Genomic DNA, 8485 nt, shown 5'->3' with positions numbered 1-8485 from the left:
CAGAAGTTTGTCTTTTAATAAATTCCAAAATCCAGACAGAATGAATTTATAATCAGTGTAATTGTAGCCTACCTACAACATCTTGCACAGAATAAAAAATACTTTCCAGATAATAGGAAAATCACATAACTCATGCTTGAGGTGATGGATACCCCAGTTACCCTGATGTGATTATTACATATTGTGTGTCTGTATCAACACAATACATCACATGTGCCCCATAAATATACACATCTATTCTGTACCCATAATAATTAAAACTTCAAAACTTAAAAATACAAAATTTATATGTAGAGAAGTGTAAAAATTAAATAAAAATAAAATTATATAAAACTAAAGTTGAGAAAAAATATGATTTTATAGAAAAAGTCATCCAAATAAAATGTCTATTTATAGTTCAAAAATAAAATACGATATTGAATGCTGGCTTTAGGAAACATAAAAATATATGTAAACTAGGAAGCTTATGATAAGGAATAATTTGAATATAAAAAGGAAAATGAAGCAGGTTCCTGGTGGAGAAGTGAGATAGGGGGTTGTCTGTCACTATGCAGAGGTGAGGAAAGAGGCGTGGAAAAGAACAACATTTGAAAACAAAATAACCTTTGCACGCATTCTTTTAACCCAAGGTTTAAGTAATAATATCCTGTTTTCCAGTTTAAAATTTCAGTCACAGAGAAGTTTCATGAATTGCCAAAGGTCAATCAGTTAGTCAGTGGCAGAGCTAGCCATATTCCAGTGATTCCAAATCTGCTCTTTCCACCTAATTTATTGCATTTTCTTTTGTTTCAGGCCTTCCAACTAGTTTTCAGCTCATCTAAGGATTTCATATCTGCCCAAGTCAATTTGAATTAATGTAACAGGGCCTTGAGAAACCACATTGTATTTCTGTGCCTTTCTTAGTATGTTATTTTCCTTCAGAATAATTACAAACTGCTGTGTTTTAATTACAGTGACTCTTAGGATGCTGCAGATTTCTTCCAATCAGTTGGCTTTTATATTTTCTTGCTATACCTTTACAGCACAAGACTTCTAAACTCTCTCATACCTGAGTGGGGGTGTTCCTTACGCAGAAACCCTAACTGATAGCACCTGTCTCCATGGTGTGATGCAGGGTCACAGAAATAGGCTCTACCAAATATTAAGTGTAAATGCTTTCAGGTATCCCTTCTTTTGAAAGCATTATAAAGCAGTGTTTCTTTCAAGCCATTTGGAGGCAATTTACAGGCAAAAAAACAATGTGGTCTACATAAAAGTCATAACTCTGATTTCCATGTGTCATGTACATGTTGCACAACTCCGCAGATTATTCATAGAAACAAATTAGGAAAAGGAAGCAACTCTGCAATATGCTTTGATGAAAGAATCGCTGATCATCTCTTGCTTGGCTGATGGTCAGTATCTGTGTTTGTTTATAAAACACATGCAGATGTTATGAAATGATTCCTTCTATGATGTGCAAGGAAATACATGATTATATTATTAAGACAGTTGAGGCTTTTCCATAAATAACCTAAAGGCCAGATTTCTCTCCCCATTAAGAATCACTTCCCTATGCTATATTTAGAAGAGGCAATTTAGTTCATGTTTGTTTCTGAGGGATCACTAATTACCACTCATCTGAGATATATAGTTTCCCCCTCTCTTCCTTGGTGTGGCACTGCCATGTCTAAAAAGGCTTCTGTGGAGCAGGAGATGGTCAAGGATGTAGTGATTGAACATGGGATAAAGCCTCACTATCAATGACATTTCTGCCATTACCTTCTTTACTGCCACCTCGGAGGGCTATAAATATATAACTGATTATTCTTTTTTTCTTTTTCTTTTTCTTTTTCCTGTCTCAGGTTTATTTGTACAAACAGCACTGAGAACTTTGGGTTAAGTTACTGAGAACTGGGAGTTATCTATTATTGTAGCATAACCTGATCTATCTTATAACTAGAACAGATAATGCAAACCTCAGCTACATGTTGATAACCCTGTGAGGTGGCAGTAAAGAGAGTAATGGCAGAACTGTCAACGCACGGGAGGATAGCACTGGAGGACACCAGGCCCATACAGACGTCAGCCCGTGGAGGATCACACCAGTCCCTCATTCCTCATGTTGGCAGACAGAGATCTCTACTCTGAAGCTTTCGTAGGGGCCTGGGAACGTTTGGGAGCCTGAGCTGGAACTGAAGCTGGAGCTGCAGCCTGGGCTTTGGTTTGATCCTTGGCCTTTGGCCGGCACAGCCTGAGCCTCTTGGCAATGCAGGCACGAGCATGCTTCCCCAGCTTGGGGTGGGAAATGTAGTTAAGTCGATCCAGCTTGTGGCTGACACCCTTTGGGATCTTCGGCTTAACCTCATTGGACTTTATGAAGGCCTTGGCACCCTCGGCACCTGCACTCATGGCCTTGATGTTGTTGGCCTGCATCTTCTTTAGGCCCTTCTTGTGCTTCTTGGAAAAGTGCATGCTTCTCAGGAACTTGGGGTTCACCTCCTTTAGAGATTTATGTCTTTGTGATTGGGGTTTCTTGATGCCATTTCTGTGCCAGTTTTGGGAATGGTTGCGTGTGGTGTGGTTCTTGGACTTGGCCATGCCTGCACCATAAGTCTGGCTGCTGTAGCCGACTATTCTTAAGCATGAGGAGAAACCAAATAGAATTATGATATATTGTAGGTAAAAAATTGACCATACACTTAATATTTCCATAGTCCAAAAAAGTCCCAAAGGTTAAGGCTTCATAAGCAGAGTCTTGTAGCCACCCCAGTTCCTAACCTTGTTTCTTGTCACCTGTTCTACTTTTCTTTCCAAAATATAATGCCCTTTTTTATTCCTCCACTTTTTGAGATCAATACCTACTTATTGGGAAATTTCACTGTTTATCCACAAAGGTGATCACCAAGGACACATCCTGTTAGCATTATTTTCCAAACTCTAAGCTTATTCTTTGAGCTCTTAAGAATAAGAGGCAAGTGTGGTGGCTCATACCTATAATCTCAGCACTGTGGGAGGCTGAGGAGGGAGGATCTCTTGAGCTCAGGAGTTTGAGAACATTCTGGGGGCAATAGAGTGAGATCCTGTCTCTTCAAAAAATACACAATTATCTGGGTGTACTGGCACATGCCTGTGGTCCCAATTACCTAGGAGGCTGAGGCGGGAGGATCACGTGAGCCCAGAAGTTTGAGGCTACAGTGAGCTATGATGGCACAAATGCACTCCAGCCTGGCCAACATAGCAAAACACTGTCTCAAAAAAAAAAAAAGAAAGTATCAACTACTAAGTTATAAACCTTAGCCTCCTCCCTTATCAACTAAGTTGCTCCCTTACCCTAAGAAATCCTGGGCATGGCTTTGAATTTATTACCTGAATTGGCCTAATTAACCTCTTAGATATTATCCTTCTTGCCAGTCTCTGTGAGATGAACAGGCCTCATTCATACTTAGGCAGTTCCTCCAATCTCTGGAGAGGTGGGGGTGAATTATAGGTAGGTTGTATTTATGCAGCCATAAGGGAAGAAAGGATTTAGTCCAGTGAACAGTTTGCAAAGTGTTGGCGTATTAATTCTGTATTAGTTAGTTCTCATGCTGCGAATAAAGACATACCCGAGACTGGGTAATTTATAAAGGAAAGAGGTTTAATTGACTCACAGTTCCACATGGCTGGGGAGGCCTCACAATCATGGCAGAAGATGAAGGAAGAGCAAAGGGACTTCTCACATGGCGCAGGTAAGAGGCCGTGTGCAGGGAAACTCCCTTTTATAAAACCATCAGATCTCCTGGGACTTATTCACTATCATGAGAACAGCACAGGAAAGATCTGCCCCCATGATTCAGTTACCTCCCATCGGGCCCCTCCCATGATGTGGGAATTATGGGAGCTACAATTCAAGATGAGATTGAACATAGCCAAACCATATCAAATCCTTAGTAACATGAGCATTTTATGATGTTGTAAAATCATTCTTCTTTGTTTTCATTGTTTCATGATATATGGATAAGAAGATTGTGTTGGGATTTAACAAGGTTTGAAAGAGGTGTGTTCAAAATTTGGTAGATTTTTACAAATTTAAAAATAATTGTTGGGGAGAAATAGTTCTTCCCTATTTATGTGGCCTTCTGTGCAGAGGGAATTTATCAGTGTAAGGCTCCTGACTTCTCTCTGTCCCTTCATCCATTCTGCCTCAAAACAGCTAGACTGATGTTTGGATTGGTCAATTTGAAATGAATATGATTAAGTTTGGTAACTCTGTCCTTCTTCCTTTGGGAGTGAGCTGCCTACATGATAATCCTTTTGCCAGTACTCTGTGGGGTTAGCCTTCTCCCCATCTGCAGGAGGCAGCTCTCACCTAGCACCACCTACCCTGAGTTCAATGGACGATGATGGCACCCAACCACCTTGTTCTGAGTTGTGTCTTCCAACTTAATCTTTAGTAACTCAGCTCTTACCTCTTCACTTCCTGTGTCTTATTTTTCTAGATGTTCATCACTTTAACTGGGAAATGAGATACTGTCTATTAGGCCCCCAGCCCTCAAAACTCTGACTACAGTGAACACTAGGCTACACAGTGGGGATAAAAATAAGAACTGTTGATTGTTTTGCAAGGTTAGTAGTTTGTATTAGGTAGAAGAAAGGATGGCTGAATCTTCTTTCCTTCAAGGAGCATGTAATTACACATAAACAGAAGCAATAAGAGAGGGTCTGTAGGCCTTAATGAGTGGAGCAGACAGAACTAAGGAAAATTAGAGGAAAAAGATACTGGCTGGAAAGCCTAATAGGGAGGTAAAGTTTCAGCTGAGCTCTAAGGAAAGGGTGGTACATGCATTCCAAAAAGTGCAGTGTTCTATTAATGGAAAAGTAAGCACGTCAGGCTGATTCTGTTGCAAATATGTATTTATAATTACTTCCTGTAAGTAACCAAAAAGTCTATAATTACACTAAAAAATGTAAAACCTTCTGTAAAACCGAGGTAATGGCAGCAGCTGCAACATCAGCATGTTCTGTCTCACTCTGCACAGACAGTACAACTTCCAGTGCTGTTCACAATGGACTTGGGAGAAATTTGGCATGAAATAACCATGATATTTAATGAAGAAAACAAACCTCTGAAAGTTGATGCAAAAGCTGAGGTCTCTTCTGAGTAACCACAATGGACATGCTAACCAAAGATGGGACGATCTCTGAGAACTTAAAGCCCACAAGGGGAGTTGGCTGCACCTGCATCAGAACAAAATGTGGTGGTTGGTCCCTGACCCGGCATAAGACAGCAAAGTCACCTGCGTGGTAGAATTGTGGGCACCAGCACACACTTCACTCAGGTGAAGCCTCAGTGAGAGCCCTCCTGTCCTGTCCTGCCATATCCTGTCCTGTCCTGTCCTGAGAGATGGAGGCTTTTAGATAAGCAGAGGGAAGAGGGAAGACCCTCAGCACATAGAGGGAGGATAAAAACCTCAGACAGGAAAACATAAGAGGTACTTAGAGAAGACAGGGCAGGAGGGTAGAAATTTTGATGTCCGTAAGCCTTGGTTGACCTTGAAGGTTTATCTTTTAATGCCATTATCTCACGTTAATTAATAATGGCAACTTCACTTTCTGTCTTCATGGCATTGTGACATTGCCTTTCAGCAACCACAGTGATGTTACAGATCTGCTTTTGCCTGGTTTTTCTATGTGTGCTGAGGCAGCCACAAACTGTGACTCAGGCCTTCTTATGACCAGTACCATGTACTCACACTGCTGTTGGCCAAGAGCTTCCTGTGGCTGTACAGCAGAGTCAAATTAATACTAATACCATCCTTACATGTGGGAGACAGGCTAACAATTTACAGGTTCCAGAGCACTTTCACATCTCTTCACATTTAATCCTCAGATCACATCTAGTGTTCTTCAGGCACAACTGGAAGGCCATGTGCTAGTGGACCACATCTGGAATAGCCTGTGTTAGAGACTCTGGCACTCTTCCCCATCACCTTCCTTCTTCTCTCTTCAGAGAACTTGGGACATGGAGTCAAGACATCTGGTTTTCAGGCCCAGATCTTCTATTAACTGACCAGGGGCTTGTGGGCAAAGACACACCACTTCTCTGGGTATAATTGCATACTGGGTGATTTCTAAAGTTTGTCCTGCTCCAAGATACTATTATGCTGTGACAATCTGGAGAAGTAGACAGTGACGATATTGATACTTTCCTTAAAACTGGGACCCTGTTATTCAGAGAATTTAATGACTCCTCCAAGATGACAGATGGTAAGCAGCAACATCTCTAGATGTTTCATTTAGTGTTTTTTCCACTACATCGCACATGTGTGTGAGCACAATGTGGATTAACCTTGACCTGCTTAGCTCTAGCTCAGATAACCAGATGCAGATGGAGGAATCCATGCTTTCAGCGAAACTACATTAATTACTTGGACAGTATGTGGCTAAATAAGATTCCACAAACTGACAGCTTGCAGACAGAATTTGTCCTGAAGCCCTGTTTTATTTGGCCTCTAGAGTGTTTTATTTTAAAAATTTGACATGTTGCTGTATTTTAAATTGGGGATATTTACATAAAGATCCAAAATTTCAAGTTCTCTTAAACAGCCAAAGGATTTGACAACATGACAATAATGAACTGAAATGGGTTCATCATTATATTGTCCCTTCAGTTAGTGTTTTCCAACTTCCATACTGTTGACGTTTGGGGCTGGGTAATTCTTTGTTGTGGAGAGGCTGTCCTGTGTATTTTGGGCTGTCTAGCAGCATTCATATACTTACCAGATGCCAGTAGCACCTACCCCTCTGTTGTGACAATCAGTGTGACATTGCCAAATGTCCTTTGGCTGGGGGGCAGAAAATTTCCTTATGTTGAGAATGATCGCTGTAGACATTTGAATAGGGATCCTTGGAAAACAGAAGAGCTGGAGAAGATGTAGTCAGATGCTCTCAGTTTATGGAGAAGGAAACCGAAGCCCAACCAGAGAGGTTAAGTAACTTGCCCACAGTGGCACAACTAGAACAATGGTGACAGACCTAGGACTGGAACCCAGGTTCTCTGACACCTTGTGCAGTGCACTGTTTACTTCAAACTGCTTCCAAAACCCTCACCTGCCACCTGTGTGGGAGGATGAGTACATTAATTTGCTAATTTCCTACCCACTTGATTTTCTGATCAGGAAGGTCTGACCGCTACTTTCCCTTTTGTAAGTGTGTCAGAGTCAGACAGAGCCGCCCTCCACTCCAAGGCCTATTTTCTGGATATAGGCCGCCCATATTGTTTGACTCAGATAGGAAGGGGTGTGGCATAAACATTTACCTTTTTCTCTGATCCAGTCATTTACATAAGATTGTCCTCATGCCAACCAGTTCAGATCATCAGTCTCTTTTGCATTCTTGAATCAACATTTCCTCTGAAGCCTGCTTAGAAAGTATGCAGCCAGAAACAAATGTTTCTGTGAAGTCATTTGTCACTCTGCAAATTCCTTAGAAATGTGGTTATACAACAGTTGAATGTCATTGATATGCTTGGAATTTGTTTCATCATCTCAGAGCTCATCCTTTTTGATAAAAACAATTTTAGAAAACTATTAATGATTTCTCACAGGAAGTATTTTCTTTTCACAATAATAAATTCCTCTGATGTGAGAAAGTACCTACCAGGCTCACTGGACCACAAGCCCAGAGTGCTTAGTTTTCCGTTTTGGCTCTGCTACTATCTAACCTGATGGCCTAAACAGGGCCATATCTTTCTCAATGGTGTTTGGGCGACCACTAAGATCCCTTGACACTCTCATATGGGTCATATTCCTGTTACATCTGTTAGAGTCCCTGTGAGCTTTCTCCTGTTACTGAATCTTCTTCTACCTGGTTTGACTACTGAAGTTTTGACAGAGAAGACCCAGAACACACCTATTGTAAAATGTTATTTGTTTACCCACTTACAGTGGGACCAGCCCACAGGTTAATTTGAAGTCTAGTTGTCAGTGAAATATCTTAGTTAGAAGGTAACTTGCCAGACAGTAAAATAATTTTAAACTCTGCTTTGTGGGTACAGTAGTCCCCCCTTATCCAAGAGGGAAAAGTTCCAAGACTGCCAGTGGGTACCTGAAACCATGGATTGTAGGAACCCTATCCAACACAGTTCTGTTCACGTCCACCCACAAATTTAATACCTTTTTCATCCTAACTAAGCACTTGTCATGTTCTGTGGCCATAATTTTTCAGTTTAAAGGGCAACAGCAAAACTAGCACACATTTTTTTCCTCTTCACAATTTAACAGATAGATTTGTTCTTAGATTTTAGACCTCAGCATACAATTCTTTTTTTCTTATTAAGTTGAGAACCTCCTCATTTTCATGTAAAGCAGACTCTCTATGACTTCTCTTTGGCATATCCAAATTGTCAGCATCACTACTCTTGTGGGTGGGGCGATTATGAAGTAACATAAGGGTCTCTTGGACACAAGAACTCTGACATTATGACAGCAGATCTCTGTTAATCAGGAAGTCTACTGAGTAAATC

At 40.8% G+C, this 8485-nt stretch overlaps 1 pseudogene; it reads right to left on the bottom strand.

Annotated features, from left to right (window-relative positions):
* Nucleotides 1–1996: 1996 nt before the first annotated feature.
* On the bottom strand, nucleotides 1997–2772 carry LOC128928544 (large ribosomal subunit protein eL29 pseudogene; annotated as a pseudogene).
* Between the last annotated feature and the right edge of the window lie 5713 nt (nucleotides 2773–8485).

The sequence above is a fragment of the Callithrix jacchus genome, chromosome 9, assembly GCF_049354715.1.
Source record: "Callithrix jacchus isolate 240 chromosome 9, calJac240_pri, whole genome shotgun sequence".
NCBI classification, from domain to species: domain Eukaryota; kingdom Metazoa; phylum Chordata; class Mammalia; order Primates; family Cebidae; genus Callithrix; species Callithrix jacchus.
This window is presented reverse-complemented; position numbering and strand designations above follow the sequence as displayed.